Source organism: Ostrea edulis, chromosome 10, assembly GCF_947568905.1.
Source record: "Ostrea edulis chromosome 10, xbOstEdul1.1, whole genome shotgun sequence".
Lineage (NCBI taxonomy): Eukaryota > Metazoa > Mollusca > Bivalvia > Ostreida > Ostreidae > Ostrea > Ostrea edulis.
Window position 1 is genome coordinate 2,045,252 of NC_079173.1, and position 17,948 is coordinate 2,063,199.

The 17,948-nt window shown below is 36.4% G+C and overlaps 1 pseudogene; it reads left to right on the plus strand.

Moving 5' to 3' along the window:
• Positions 1–242: 242 nt before the first annotated feature.
• LOC125666498 (uncharacterized) overlaps positions 243–17,948 on the plus strand; it is an 82,015-nt pseudogene continuing 64,309 nt past the window's right edge.

Here is a 17,948-nt window from a genome sequence, read left to right on the forward strand (position 1 = left end):
CTCTCTCTCTCTCTCTCTCTCTCAGCTATGTGCCGAATGACAGCATTTCAAAACCTCAAAACAATTCAAGATAACTATAAACTACAATTTAAATGAATTTAAAAATGACAAAGATCCTGAGGTCTGAGCACAATGAAATCTTGTTGCAGGTTGGGGCCTATCCGGTTTACCAGCTAGATCGTGCTTTATTCATTCCGGATATTTGGTGTGAACATTTTAGATTTTACAATTGAAGACCAGCTTCCGGAATGTTTAGTTCATTTGATGATAATGGAATTCTGACAATGCTGCGATGGACGAGGCGAATTTTGACTGTTTACCAGATGATCTGATTATCAGAATTTTTAAGAATGTATCAACAGAAGACCTGTGTACGATATATTACGTCAGCTCGCGATTTAGGCGGCTAGCATTTGACAGAAGTCTAGTTAGGTGAGAGTCAGCCTTTTGGCTTTGTCAGTTTTTAAAGTGTGCAGAAAGTGGTTTGTTTAAGGTCTATGGTAGAAGACAAATGCAGGAGAAATATCCCATGTTATGAGTATTGACTATTTCGAACAGAATTAAACCCCTCTTTGACCCGTTCGCGTGTTCGCTCATTGATCATTATCGTCACAACAGGACGCTTGGTACCAGGATATCACACTCCGTGGTCATAAACGCGCAGACGAATTCACTTTTCATGTAAGTCTGACTTTTATAGAAGGAACAAACAGCAAAAAGTGAGACTGAGATGAAAAGTGAATTCCTCTGCGCGTTTATGACCACGGGATGTGATATCCTGGTATCAAACGTCTTATCGTCCATGGTTATTTTGTCCAGGACTTTTTGTCTGTGACTTTTTGTCCTGTGACTTTCTGTCCTACCTTCGTCTGTTACAGGTTTATGACCTCAGAGCAGTGCCTGTTACATAATTGAATTCCATCTTCCAATTTAGGAACCGGATTCACGAGTGAATGTATATGGCTCGGCATATTTCTGTGAAAACAAGAGGGTCGGTCTCTCCTGTCCCCATCGTTTCTGTCCAAACCTGTATATAAAAGTATGTGGGAAATTTGAATAGCATCGGTCACACTTCAGGGCGATATTATTTCCGGTTACAATTGATATAAATTATCCGTAAACATGGACGATTTTTCCAGAAATAAATCCAACTGACACCATTCAGTTCTACACTAAATCTCTGATATCTGAAACTTACCAATGAGTAGTGGTGTTCCAATCATCGATTATAATTGAAAGTCAGTCGATTGTTGGTAAATTCTAAGCACTCGATTATGAAAATTTTATTCCAATTAATCAGGTTTTAGGTTTTATTTTCTCAATGACTGTAGTTTTTAAAAAAATATTCCTGCCGTGATCTATCTATTAACCAAACTTATGGTAATGGCGGGGCACATGAAAGCGATAGTACCCCTACCCGGGGAATAAAGCATGTTTGTATGGTCAGATAGATGTACTTTGATTCAGGCATATAAATGAAGGACCATCCATCAACAAAAATCTTGATATGAATAAAACCATGTGTGAATTACGTAGATGAAACCGCTTTCAAAGGCCACTGCTACTTTTCACGTGCATATCATTTTTTCGAATGGTGACAATAGATCGATTTTTTTTTTCATAAAACGAATTTCTTTCCTTATTTTTCTTTGCTGAACGTTAATTATATTTCAATTATGTCGGATCATTGTCAGTTTAAATAGTGACATGTAACTTTAATATGCAAGGATATCCGTTTTTGGTACATATGGTCCCTTCTAAAAATCGTATTGACTTTTACATATGCAATTAAAGGATCATAAGATAGTAAAATAATAACAAATACACATATTTTCATTTCTACTCTCTCAGCTGGAGAAACAACAAATATAAACATAGAAGATATTCATTTACACGATTTTTATTAGTTAATTTATAATGACTTTATTATAGAATTTCTCCATGTACGATTATAATCGATGATTAGCTAGTTACAGTAAACCAATCATCAATTATGAAATTCCCATCACTACCACTGAGGTAACACATGGAGAGTGTGTAGTGTGTTTCTGTACTTAAATTTTAGAATTAATTTTTCTTTAATTTATCGTAAAATTTGTGAAGAAACTTATAAAAAGCTTATGGATTCCTGTTGAGAACGTGTAAATATGCAGGGCCGTCAATCTCTTTGATTTGGGTCCGATAAACGGACCTTTCCCTAATTAAATTAGGAAAAAGAAAAAATTCCCAATTTACTTATCTAGAAATTCCCAATATCACAAACTGTTACATTGTGTATATAAAAAAATTAAATTGTGTTAGTTTCGTTTTTACTTATAACTTCTTGCCCATATTCGACAAGACCTGAAAAGTAAAATTTCCCAATTTGACCCAAAAACGTCGATAATTTTCCCAATCTAATGGGACCTAGACCCTGTACCAAAAAGGACAGCGACAGCCCTGATATGATTTTTATACATCAGTGATTTTTTAATGCCCATTTTGGGTCTGAATTTTGGCCCTTTCCCCTCCTAGAAATTGCCATTTTTTCCCCAATTTAGCTTGCATTTTTCCCAACAATAAAATTATGAAAGGAAAACGTATTTGAAAAGAAAATAAACATTTGATGTGAATTATATACGTAAGACTTAACAAAGAGTTATGGGAATGATGATTTGGATAGAATAGTTGAAAATTTTAGAAGGTTAAAGAAAATTAAATGTGTAAAATAAAGATAATATAATGTTTGATATGATTTTGAACTTATTTACGATAAAATTGATTTTTCCCAGTTTGACTGAAATGTTGACAATTTTTCCCAGGACCCTTGTAAAAAATGTAGAAAAATCACTGTACATAAGGATACAACTATTGCTGGGATAATAATTTAAGAATTGTGATGGAGGCCACTCCTTATCACCACTACTCAGTGTTATTGTTTGCCTAGGCTTGTCTCGATGTCAACAATGTCTCAAGAAAAAAAACCCCTCAAACTTAAGGCCCCGGAGTCGTAAAGCTCAAATAGTAGAAAACTCAAACTTAAGGCCCCAGAGTCATAAAGCTTAGATGAGCTCATTTTGATCTCGGTCTCAATTTTATGGAAGGAAACATGCAGTGTAAGAGTTATCTCAAAAGTGAGTTCATGTCAAGTTTGATGGCACCGGAGCCCAGTGATGATTACTGTAAACGTGTTATGAGTCATTGTGCTTTTGAGCTGGACACTGTCTGCAGGGAAATTCTGTTTACATGGTGTGTGACTGGCAAATAAATAGTAAACGCACTGCTTGTAAGTTCTGCCTAGTGATTATTGCAGCTTCTGGTAAAACAAGAAATTCATTTGTTCATTTATTTCAAATCATCAGCTACAAACTAAACCTGTCTAACCAAAACATGTATTTACACACACATATATTTACTGTCATTAATGAGGACTACGGTTATGTAATTGTGATATGATGGTAACAATGCCAGGAAATTTATAACCGTAAGATTTTGTTTCTATGATAATGTTTTTTGTTTTTCGTAATATCACTAAGGATACAGGAATGTTCCTACATGTTGACAGCTGAACATCGTATTGTCTGTTGTAACATGCTGTACATTTCTTTTTTTATGTGGGTACTTCATTTCGCGAAATTCCTCACAGATCTTGTCAAATCACATGACGTGAATTCTTGAGTAGATTGTCGATCGATGTATTTCAGTAATTTTATCTCGTGAGTTGTGCTTTTCGTGAAATTAAGCAATAATAAATTGCATATATTCAGGAATCTACGGTACTGTAGTTAAATACTGTGAAAATTCAGCCTGTTAAATATTTTCTTATGTCTGTCTCTCAAGACATTTTTTAACCACAATGGTTTGCTATATACGATACGACAGCTGTTATTGAAATGGTTGTTTTTTTTAAAAAACATTAATTAGATATTGAACTTGATGATGTGTTGTATTTACAGATACTGGGATTTCGTTGTATTTATATGATGTGTTGTATTTACAGATACTGGGATTTCGTTGTATTTATATGTTGTGTTGTATTTACAGATACTGGGATTTCGTTGTATTTATATGATGTGTTGTATTTACAGATACTGGGATTTCGTTGTATTTATATGATGTGTTGTATTTACAGATACTCGGATTTTGAACAGTGCTACCAGACGACGTCCGCGACATTCACAGACTACGTTAAATGTAACAGTGCCACGATTGAGAGTCTCAGTTTAAATCACTGCTACTGGTTAACGGGGCGGTCAGTGGAGGCCGCAGTGCTCAAATGTAAAAACCTCCGTCAGCTTTATCTCCTGGACATAAGTCTGTCAACAAAACAACTATGTAAAATACTGTCGTCCCTGTCCAAGCTTCAAGCTCTGGCATTCACGGTCGCCAGTGTGGACGAATTCGACAATAATCTGAATGCCTCGGAACCGGCCCAAAGGACAATGTGCAATATCAAACATCTAACAATTCATTTCAAAGTCGGCATTACTCCTCGCACGGAACCATCTATATCTGTGCAGTTTATACAGAAGAAAAACTCTTTTATTGAGCATTGTCGGGAGCTGACTTCTCTCCATGTGATGGGACATCCGAATCTCGGATGCGGATTGCCCAAACTTCTTCTTCAACCGAATGTTGTCAAGGTTAGCAACCTCAAAAATTTAAAACATTTGTCTCTGAATTATGCCATCGATCCTGCCGCTAGGATATTTTACTATGGAACACTCATGTCTGTGGCCAAGTTACATTTGAAGTTGAAAACAGTTCTTAATCCGTCTGCAAACTTCAGTTCCGAGAGAAACACAGATTTCTGGAAAAACTTTTGGATTTCTCAAGATGACTTAGAATATCTGGATTTGTCTAATATCTCCTTAAAGAATATATTTCCAACCATCTTTGATCCTGGTGTGGTGAAAAAGAACCTATTGTATCTTAATATATCGCATACTGACAGTCGACAGGTGGGCATGAACCTCGCTACGCTGGGCCATGTGTGTCCCAGCCTCCAGAGCCTCAATCTGAAGAATAGTCAGTTGGTGTACCTCCATTCAATGGCGACGGACCAAGCCACGGTGCCCATGCAGGTAAGTGAGAGAGGTGTTCTTGAAAGGTGAGCTGAAAGTTCTGTTAAATTCCTGCTGTCCTTGTCATTAGTGAGCCAGTCTCTGAAATATGTCTCCCCTCTTCCAGGGGGAGACATATTGTTTTTGTACTTTCTGTCTGTCCGTCTGTCACAAAATCTTGTGAACGCTTCTCCTCCTATATTGCTTATCAGATAGATTTGAAACTTTGTACAATGCTTCATTGCTGTTTGAAGATGTGCATGTTGTAGGGACATAGTGTTAACTCTAAGATCTAGAGAGGGCACACATATCGCATGTTCAAAAGGGCATTTTTCATTGCAGCAACACAATTTCGGGGCACTTTCATTGTATCATACTATAATAGTAATAAAATGATCATTTAGCCTCTTTAAAAGTTAATACCTGCTGCCTTGATTTTAAACTTTTCAATTAACTTTGTGAAATAAAGAACTCATAACTCCTATTAGGAATGCAAAATTAAGAGTTGGGTAAACACGGACCCTGGATATACCAGAATTAAGAGTTGGGTAAACTCGGACCCTGGATATACCAGAATTAAGAGTTGGGTAAACACGGACTCTGGATATACCAGAGGTGAGATCAAGTGTGAAGGAGTAATAGTCATCTCTCGTCAGCCGTTCACACCCGCCGTGAGCCCTATATATCTTAATCACAACTTGATATTAAAATCTTTATTTTCTGAACACATTAACTGGGATTTACTCACAGTGTAGTGTGTTGTGTTTCTTCCAGAAGCCAAATTTTGACATTGAGGGTTTCACCAGTCTGGTCAACATGTGTCATCGGCTGGTCCACCTTAACGTCAGCAACATCCACATCCACCAAATCAGTGTCTCCCAGAAGCTTGTCACTGCTCTTGCCACACTGACTGGTAAGTATTTCCACCTCCACCAAATCAGTGTCTCCCAGAAGCTTGTCACTGCTCTTGCCACACTGACTGGTAAGTATTTCCACCTCCACCAAATCAGTGTCTCCCAGAAGCTTGTCACTGCTCTTGCCTCACTGACTGGTAAGTATTTCCACCTCCACCAAATCAGTGTCTCCCAGAAGCTTGTCACTGCTCTTGCCACACTGACTGGTAAGTATTTCCACCTCCACCAAATCAGTGTCTCCCAGAAGCTTGTCACTGCTCTTGCCACACTGACTGGTAAGTTTGTCTCCCAGAAGCTTGTCACTGCTCTTGCCACACTGACTGGTAAGTTTGTCTCCCAGAAGCTTGTCACTGCTCTTGCCACACTGACTGGTAAGTATTTCCACATCCACCAAATCAGTGTTTTTTAGATGCTTGTCACAGCGCAGGGATTTTTTTAAGGATCTGTAGGGGGCCAAAATAAGGCCCCATTCCCAATGCTAAAAAGCAGGTATTTTCCCCAATTTTTTATTTAAAATTCCCAAACAATGAAATCAAATAAAAGCAGGGTATCCATATTGTTCATAAATCTTCACAGGCTCACAGATTAATATTTTTGCTTCAAAATTGTTTTAAGTAAATATGGTTTTTTTGGCCTCTCTTTATTTCAATATGGTAAACTTTGACCAAAATGCAAGTCAGAAAGGGTCCAATTATTCCTGAATGCACTGGTTTGGTTTTCTCCCTACTTCTTTTATCCATGGAACATTTTTCCCAATTTCAATCAAATGTCGCTATTTTTCCCAATTGGAAAGGCCCAGGCCCTTGAAATCAAGACCTTAAAAAAACTCTGCTCTGCTTACCACACAGACTTGTAGATGTGTCTATTCTCTTTTAATCAGTGTCTCTGAGATGTTTTTTTCACCATGCTTGCCGCTATAACTGGTAGGCTTATCCACCAAATCTGTTGTTGATTTGCCATAGAATTCACATGACAGAATGGTAGAATATGTACTTGTTGATATGGCAGGTTTCGGAATTAACTTAGTGGATAAAACTTGTACAGTAGATAGATTTCACCTGACTGAATGGTACAATATGTACCACAGGCACCTAAAGTGTGGAGAGCTTGTATAGATCTTATGTACATACACCTGACTGAACGGTACACAGGCACCTAAAGTGTGGAGAGCTTGTATAGATCTATGTACATACTCCTCTTCTAGAACAAAATTACTTTTATACGGAACCAATAATTTATCCAAAATATGTTATTTCCCCACCGATCACCCTCATAAGTCGTTCTGAATAGTCAGTTTCTGCCTTCTGTAAGCTTTTGTGATGGCCACTTGTGAAATATTTATGTTAAGGTGCGCAACAAATCAATTAATCATGTACTAAACAAACGGGGGGGGGGGGGGGGGCTACCTGCTTCGAGAACAATTCAAAGGGTATAAACTAACTTGACCGAAGGAATTTCTGCGAATATCTCGTCAGGCTAATGTAGTTCTACTTATGTCTTTCATCGAAATCCTGTGCCATCCATTTTATTTGTCATATTCTTTCATTTATTTCATCCTACCTGAGCTTTTACGTCCACTGAGACCCTTACAGGAGGTTGTGACATCACTTTGTGTGTCGCGTTATCTGATTGATGTGAGGAGGAAAGATTGAGATTTCCAAATGAAGTTGCTATGCGTAAATAAAAGGACTTGTTATTATACCCCCCAAACGAAGTTCTGGGGGGTATATAGGAATCACTCTGTCTGTCTGTCCGTCCGTCTGTCTATCTGCAGATTCGTGTCCGGGCCATAACTTCTTTGTTCTTTGACTTAGGCATACCACATTTGGCACACAGGTGGATCACTATGAGACGATGTGTCGAGTACCATCATGACCTCTATATGACCTTGACCCTTGACCTCAAGGTCAAAATTAAAAGTTTTTTTACGATGGATTCGTGTCCAGGCCATAACTTCTTTGTTCTTTGACATAGGCATACCATATTTGACACATGAGTGTATCACCATGAAACGATGTGTCATGTACCTTCATGACCTCCATATGACCTTGACCTCAAGGTCAAAATTAAAGTTTTTTTTTACAATGGATTCGTGTCCGGGTCATAACTTCTTTGTTCTTTGACATAGGCATACCGTATTTGACACATGAGTGTATCACCATGAGACAATGTGTCATGTACCTTCATGACCACTATATGACCTTGAACTTTGACCTCAAGGTCAAAATTGATTATAGGGTTTGGCATAGTCATACCATAAGGCATGGGTGTATCACCATGAGGCTATGTGTCATGTACATTCATGACCTCTTTATGACCTTGACCTTTGATCTCAAGGTCAAAATTATGGATTTGTGTTCGGACTATATCTTCCATTTTCTTCTACAAAGGCGTACCATATTTTTACACTCAGGAAAAAGGTAATTTATACCTATTAACAACACCCTTTGAGAGATTGGGGTAAGCAGGGGATATTCTTAGTGAGCATTGCTCACAGTACCTCTTGTTATAGTTGCTATGCATTGTTATTGTAGTTGCTATGCATTGTTATTGTAGTTGCTATGCGTTGTTATGCATTGTTATTGTAGTTGCTATGCATTGTTATTGTAGTTGCTATGCGTTGTTATGCATTGTTATTGTAGTTGCTATGCATTGTTATGCATTGTTATTGTAGTTGCTATGCATTGTTATTTCTAGGCCTGAAATCTCTGGCTGTATCACCCTGCTGTCTACGACTACACGACACCGACTCCAAGGAGACAGAAAGAGGTCAAGGGTCGTGCTCCGGAATGAAGCACGCAGCATCAACTGTGATGGCTCAGTATGCCAAGAAGCGACGGCTATCTCACTCAGGGAGCATTAATCAGGTCAGTGTGCTATCTCACTCAGGGAGCATTAATCAGGTCACTGTGATATCTCACTCAGGGAGTGTTAATCAGGTCACTGTGATATCTCACTCAGGGAGTGTTAATCAGGTCTGTGATATCTCACTCAGGGAGTGTTAATCAGGTCACTGATATCTCACTCAGGGAGTGTTAATCAGGTCACTGTGATATCTCACTCAGGGAGTGTTAATCAGGTCTGTGATATCTCACTCAGGGAGTGTTAATCAGGTCACTGATATCTCACTCAGGGAGTGTTAATCAGGTCACTGTGATATCTCACTCAGGGAGTGTTAATCAGGTCTGTGATATCTCACTCAGGGAGTGTTAATCAGATCTGTGATATCTCACTCAGGGAGTGTTAATCAGGTCACTGTGATATCTCACTCAGGGAGTGTTAATCAGGTCAGTGTAATCTTGTACCTTGGCAATATTCCGGACCATTGCCCCTAATTATGTAACGGGTCAGAGTGACCCAGACCAGCAGTAATAAATCATGAACAATGCAAAGCTTTAATAATTTATTTACAGTACCCGCAACGTTATTCTTGACATTCCTATCGTGCGTGTATCCTATCGTATCGTGCGTGTATCCTATCGTGCGTGTATCCTATCGTGCGTGTATCGTATCGTGTATCAGGTTTTCTGTTTTCTATCGTGTTTTGTGTTATCAGGTTTATCGTGTATCGTATTTTGCGTGTATTGGGTTTCCCGTTTATCGTGAAAATCGTTTATCGTGTAGCTTCGGAAACAATCGGGATCGTGTATTAAATCTAATGAAAAAGTAAGATACTTTCCGAAAGCTTTATTCGTTTTGTTAAAGATGCTATTTTTAGGAATCGAGGAAAGACAGTATATTTGAAAAAGAACATAAAGCGGTTGATTTTAAGGCAGAAAAAGAGCTACATGTCTGTCCAGAGAGGGTAAAAATTTATCACAATTTCATTCTAAGTAGTCTGGAAAGTAGGCAGTGCATGGTTTGTTGAGCAAACTTAGGACAGTAAAACTGAAAGCTCCTTCATCTGGAGTTCATAAACATTTCCTTGTCTAGAAACAATTATTTGTAATTAACAATAACAGAGAAATGGGGAGTTCCGATCTGAAAGGAAAAATCAGTAAATTACATTGTTTATTACATATATTTTAATAATGGTTCTTTTTCTTCCGATTTTGTTCACCTGTATTCAACTTATATACCAACTACTGAACTTGTGCGCGTTCTTATCTATCTGATTTTGTGTATCACCCGTGTTTTGACAATAAACACTCTCAGGGACATTGTATTTCACACATTTAGAAGATTAAGTTTTAAAAGAGTGCAAGGGTATATTGCATCTCCCAAAATTCTGCTCAATTGGGCACGATTCAGCTGTCATCGTTGTTTGTTTTGTTTTTTATTTGTACATGTACACATATACCAATAGTCGTACGTGTAGATACTGGAAATTTATGCTGGTTTTGATGATATTTTGAATTTTTTATATACTAAACACAAACATTTTAAAGCGTTTCTAAATTGCAACTTTAAAAATCAAGCCGGGTTTCGTATATGTTTTTAATAGTTTATTTATTTTTTGTTAACAAAATATCAATTCATATAAATATGTTCCAATTACTTATGACTATCAATTATCACTCATAGTGTAGAATTATCTAACATATGAGCATATGGCATAGTGCAGTGGATTGTATTTAAAGCGGTCATTATGAAAATAATTGTAGTTGTTGAATGAGCGGTGAACTCAGAGCTTGATGCAAAATAACCCCCCTCCTCGCTATACACAAAATATTACTTGGTTTTATTTGATATCCAAGATAATAGACATTAGAATAAGAGAGCTATTGAAGCATGATATCACTACATTATATTACGTTTTGTTAATTCCCTGTTTAATTGCTAAAGGCTCAGCATCAAGTGTGAATGCCACGGGTCCTCGGAGATTACCTTAAAAATAGACGCCCCGTGTCACGGTAGGTGTGGCACGCTAAAAAACCCTCACTGCTCAATGTCCGTAATTGCCGAGCATAAGCCTAAATTTAAACGCTCTTCACCGGTCATGGTTACGTCTCCATATGAGTGAAATATTCTCGAGCGAGACGTTAATAAAAATAAAAATCAATCACTCCCTGTATGATTCATATATTAAACATTCAAGGTGACAGTATACGTTTTAGAATCATTGGCTGAGAAAATTCATATAGATATCAAATAATGAATTCAATACCGTATATAGTTTAGCTTCCGGATTTTAGCTGTAATGACGTTTAAAAAAAAAAAACATAAATAGAATTAAAAAAAAAACACAACAAAAATAAACGTACAACCGTGGATAAATAATTTATATGTTTTAGATATATACTGAGTATTGAAATCCTTCAATATTATTATCAACATAATGTAATTATTTTGTACGTATCAAACTTTCGTTCTGTCTAAATTGTTTCTAAATTTACAACATTTCTATCAGGTTTTCCGTTTATCGTGAAGATCGTTATCATATTTTGCGTTTATCAGGTCTATTGTGAAGATCGTTTATCAGGTTTTGCGTTTATCAGGTTTACCGTATATCCTATCATATCATGCGTGTATCCTATTGTATCGTGCGTGTATCCTATCCTATCATGCGTGTATCGTGTTCTATCGTTTATCATGTCAAGAATAACGTTGCGGGTACTGTACCATTATTTACAAAAAACTATATCAATTAGAAAATTACTAACTTTCAATAGGCCTAATCACAATATACAAAAATAGAGTCTTACGAAATCAATCATAAACAATTCAAAGATTTGACAATTTATTTACAATTATATCATTGAAAAATTATTAACTTACAGTAGGCCTAATTACAGTTCACAAAAATGTCCAAAGTTATTTTTACCACCATGTGATTAGCTGTCTCAAAGTGGCTGTTATGTCCAATCCAATTTAGTCCCCTGATCTATTCTGTGGGATGTTGATTACTACAACATTTACTGTCTATTTATTATGCTAAAAAACCAGAGAATTCCTTTCCTAGAACATACAGTATAAGTCAAACTCATATAATCTATAAGATAGAGAAATGATTTCCTTTAGATAGATCTGTACATAGAATTAATCTGTAAGATAGAGATATGATTTCCTTTAGATTTATACATAGAATTAATCTGTAAGATAGAGATATGATTTCCTTTAGATAGATTTATACATAGAATTAATCTATACGATAGAGATATGATTTCCTTTAGATAGATTTATACATAGAATTAATCTGTAAGATAGAGATATGATTTCCTTTAAATTTATACCTAGAATTAATCTGTAAGATAGAGATATGATTTCCTTTAGATCTATACCTAGAATTAATCTGTAAGATAGAGATATGATTTCCTTTTAGATAGATTTATACATAGAATTAATCTGTAAGATAGAGATATGATTTCCTTTAGATTTATACCTAGAATTAATCTGTAAGATAGAGATATGATTTCCTTTAGATAGATCTATACATAGAATTAATGTGTAAGATAGAGATATGATTTCCTTTAGATAGATTTATACCTAGAATTAGTCTGTAAGATAGAGATATGATTTCCTTTAGATAGATCTATACATAGAATTAATCTGTAAGATAGAGATATGATTTCCTTTAGATAGATTTATACCTAGAATTAATCTGTAAGATAGAGATATGATTTCCTTTAGATTTATACCTAGAATTAATCTGTAAGATAGAGATATGATTTCCTTTAGATAGATTTATACATAGAATTAATGTGTAAGATAGAGATATGATTTCCTTCAGATAGATTTATACATAGAATTAATCTGTAAGATAGAGATATGATTTCCTTTAGATAGATTTATACATAGAATTAATGTGTAAGATAGAGATATGATTTCCTTTAGATAGATTTATACATAGAATTAATGTGCAAGATAGAGATATGATTTCCTTTAGATAGATTTATACATAGAATTAATCTATACGATAGAGAAACGATTTCCTTTAGATAGATCTATACATAGAATTAATCTGTAAGATAGAGATATGATTTCCTTTAGATCTATACATAGAATTAATCTGTAAGATAGAGAAATGATAAAATCACACTGTAATTTCTATCATTTTAATAAATTGAGAATATTTTTTTACAGCCTGTGGCTTCGACCTCCACGGACAGTGACCATGACCCTGTGGAGCACGAGGGACCATCGTCACAGTGTAAGACGGGATTGGAGATGCTTACAGAAGCCTGTCCGCGCATCTCACACCTAGAGATCATCAGCGCAGGGCTGGTGCGACCCGTGATTCACAGAGGCTCAATCGGGCTGGCCCCGCGACCCTGTGTATATATACCATGGTATGAATATTGAATATTGTTTTACGTCCCTCTCGAGAATATTTCACTCATATGGAGCCATGGTATGAGATAAGGAAGTGTGTTCAGGCCCTGTGTTTCTATACCATGGTATGATATACAGAAGTGTGTTTCTATACCATGGTATGATATACAGAAGTGTGTTTATATATCACGGTATGATATACAGAAGTGTGTTTATATACCATGGTATGATATACAGAAGTGTGTTTCTATACCATGATATGATATACAGAAGTGTGTTTATATACCATGGTATGATATACAGAAGTGTGTTTCTATACCATGGTATGATATACAGAAGTGTGTTATATACCATGGTATGATATACAGAAGTGTGTTATATACCATGGTATGATATACAGAAGTGTGTTTCTATACCATGGTATGATATACAGAAGTGTGTTATATACCATGATATGATATACAGAAGTGTGTTATATACCATGGTATGATATACAGAAGTGTGTTATATACCATGGTATGATATACAGAAATAAGTTTAGGCAGCTGAAATCAGGTATGTTAGTATTCCCTCACAGTTTTATTTGGAGGATGCAGTAACGGCTTTGTCCAGATGTGGAAGACCTTGAACAAATTATGTGTGTTCCCCTACCGACTTGTAAATCCAAAGGGAACTACAGGTTTCTTCTCTGTCTGTCCGTCCATCCGTCTGTAGTTTCAGAGTGGCAAACTACAGATCAGGTTGGAATTCTGTAGCGCTTGATGCTTAAAGAAATTAAATCTTCACATATCTTATGTTTTTATATATTGGGATTGGGATCGTGTTCTGATGGAAAGGCTGTAAATGATGAAACTCAGTTGCTGAATATGTAAAAAATCACACCTTTAATTTTACATTACAATTCCATTAATCACAAAAGAACATATTAATGAAAATACAGTGCTCCCTCAATATATTTCCCCCTGTTATAATGCCACCTCTGCTTATTGGGTACCTGTAAAGTGCGAAACGAAATCTAACGAAACGAAACCCAACGAAACGAAACGAAACAGATTGTATAATCGAACTCTTTTAATTATAATAATTAAAAATGGTATCTTAGGCCCCTGTTAAAGTTTACACATATAAATAAAATTCGCCTCCCCTTTGATGTAGGCTTTCGACTTGACTGATACAAAGTTTTAAAAGTTGGAAGGGGGGTGGGGTAAGCACAAAGTACATAGATACCATGTGCAATTAGCTTCGGATCCATAAATTTCAGAACAGAAGGTTACAGTCTCACAGGTCAGAAGTCTGGGGAAACACACTAAACGAGGGATGGGGGTCATCGGTGTTGGATCCGCTTTTGGGCATGAATACATGTTTCAGTATTTTTTGCTCTAAAGACAAATATATGTATACATGTGGATATTGTGTATTTGTATGTAGTATATCAAACGGTGGATTCTGAATATGACCTCCCATTCTCTTTGTGATTTCTGCTTAAAATTCCCTTGTTCATAAGCCTTTTCAGTTTACAAAATGCCGACCTCCTCCTAATATTATTGCATTAAAAAAATTCCGTTTTCCGTCCCGTTTTCAATTCCCCGTCTTAGCAACACCCAAAATGTATAGAGTTTTTCTATTATTGAAAGTACTCGCACCTCAGCAGTTACAGATAAAATAAGAGGTTAAGAGCTCTTCCTGCTTTCAATTTTCTCAGACACCAGCTTCTTCAAACAATGTATCTATGCCCAAAGGCGGATCCAACGTCGGCGACCCCACCCCTCGTATAGTGTGTTTCCCCAGATCTCTGAGACTGTAACCCTCGGTTCTGAAATTTATGGATCTGAAACTAATTGTGCATGGCATTTAATCAACTACGGATATGTACTTTGTGCTTACTCCCCCCTTTTCAGCTTTTAAAACTTTGTAACAGTCAAGCCGAAAGCCTACATCAAAGGGGAGGCGAATTTTATTTATATGTGGTAACTTTCACAGGGGCCTAAGATACCATTTTTAATTATTATAATTAAGAGTTCGGTTATACAATCTGTTTCGTTTCGTTTCGTTTCGGTGGGTTTCGTTTCGGTAGATTTTGTTTCGTTTTGTTTCGATTTTGTTTCACACTTTACAGGTACCCCTGCTTATTGCCTGAAAATCCTAAAGAACAGATTTTGTCCCATGTTAACACCCCTGTTATAATGCCAACCCCACATAATGCCATATACCACTGGTTTGCACAAACAAATGGTCAAATTATTTAATATAGGGTTTACCCTAGATAATATAATGCCAATAACCCAACCCCCATCAGTAGTCATAACTGTACTTTGATTGCGGTGCGGTGAAGTGTGACAGTCTGTACAAGGTATTCAGGTGGTCAGGTTAATTACAAATAATTGCTGAATTAAACTCCAGATTATCGAATTGTTTATACTGAATGGAGTCCACATAACTTGATGGTATTAAATTTCTTTTGACAGCTCAGTGAACTGTCCATAATGAGGAATCTGTTATACTGCCACCCCTGCTTTATTGCCCAAATTTAAGTAGGCATTATATCAAGGGAGCTCTGTATATATATCATCTGTTTATCAAGTATTTTGCTGTAATCGTTGAGCTTATGCAATAGTCTCAGAATGCTTGGTTTGTATTGTACAGTCTTCACCTTGACTGTATAATCTTGTGTCAGTACTTTGATTTATTTTGTAGTGTGGAGTCATATGCCTTGACAGACACCGAACTTTCACTGCTAGGACGACTGACCAATTTGCAATATCTACAGCTGGCTGGACTACCAGGTATATGGTCATTACTGGACTGAACATAGGAGTCATTGTCCAGTGTCCTTATCAATCAGTCTATGTGTATTTAATTTGTATTTCACAGTCGGTGGAGGTAGACTAAACTAAGCTTATATTGGGTGTAACTGTCACATGACCATGTCACTTATACTGGGTCAAATGATCAAACTAAGATAAACTTATATTGGGTGTAACTGTCACTTGACCAAACTAAAATAAGCTTATGCTGGGTCATATGACCAAACTAAAATAGGCTTATACTTGGTCACATGATCAAACTAAGATAAACTTATATTGGGTGTAACTGTCACATGACCAAACTAAAATAGGCTTATACATGGTATAGCAAACCTGTTGATTAATGTCATTTGTTACATGATCAAGGAAGTGTGCAAACCATATTTCCATTCTCTTGGAATTACTAGTATTTTATTTCCCATTTGAAGATTTTGTGAATTTGTCTTTTGGATTTTTTTAATGTTGAACCAGCGGAAGAGCTACATACCCACTCCTTCTAAAATCCTTCGATTTGCAGCTCAGGTTTTTTCTCGCTGCTCACTTTAGGTCTGCTATCTCTATATTCTTACATTCCAACCTCAAAATTTAGATAAAAACTGAAATCTTAAATCTTGGCTTATTTTATCACTACATGTACTATGTTAATACAATCATTCTGAAGCTTTTGTTGGGTATATTAACTCAGGAAGCCTTAAGTCTGGTGATTATAACAGGGCTCGAAATTAGCGAGAAATGCTCGCAAAATGCGAGTACATTTGAAAAATAGCGAGTAAAAATAATAGACACTCGAAAATCTTAGCGAGTGGTGATTTACAAACCATGATTGTATTGTATCCGTTTTATACGGTGATGCGCTATTCGCTTTTCTCAAACTTGCACTCTGAATCATACAAACGCTTACATGAACGAACGATTTCAATAACCGATTTTAACCGGATTTTTCTTTTATGATTTTTTAAGAAACTCAAGAGTCGAACAAATGCTTTAGAGATCGGACATCGCATATCGACATGTGCCACGAGTCCTGTTCACCTATAGGGGTGATTAAATTGAATAATTCCAAGTATGATGTTTTTGTTATTCATTTATCTACAAAAAATATCGGAGTCTATGTTTTACCAAGTCTTCCGGTAGTTATTTTTATCAGAATCATGAGAATGTATTATCTAAATTTATTGTCATATTGAGGTCAGGTTGTAGTGACGACACGGGTGCATTTCTCACCGCGTAAACGATTATCAAAAAAGTCATAGGACTCGTGATCGTGCTGCTTATAAAACCATGAGTCCTGTATTCGCTTTAAAAAATCACTAGTGACAACCCTAATGTGGCATGAAATTGGAAGACTGGATCTAGACCTGCGGTAAACAAGTTGTGGATTAGACTGTTAGAGGTGTGATAATCAAGAGACCTAGACATTGCACCATATGACTTACGTAACTTATTGTCTTGTCCAAACGCTGCCTGTTGACCCACTAGGCTCAGTAATGATGGGGAAAATCATTGATTGAAAAAAATATATATACAAAAAGAGCACTGTTTCATTATTTTTATTTTAGCTTGTAGGTTTTCATTTTAGCCTGTGGATTGTTTACCCACAGGCTAAAATTAGCCTGTGGTAGAAAAAGTTAATTTCGACCCCTGTTATAATGTCAACAAAAACATGTCAGTAGTCTATACATGTTTTAGACAAGTTCACACAGATAAACCTGTTCACACGTAGATAAATCTGTTCACACATAGATAAACCTGTTCACACACAGATAAACCTGTTCACACACAGATAAATCTGTTCACACACAGATAAACCTGTTCACACACAGGTAAACTTATTCACACACAGATAAACCTGTTCACACATAGATAAACCTGTTCACACACACAGATAAATCTGTTCACACACAGATAAACCTGTTCACACATAGATAAACCTGTTCACACCTAGATAAATCTGTTCACACACAGATAAACTTGTT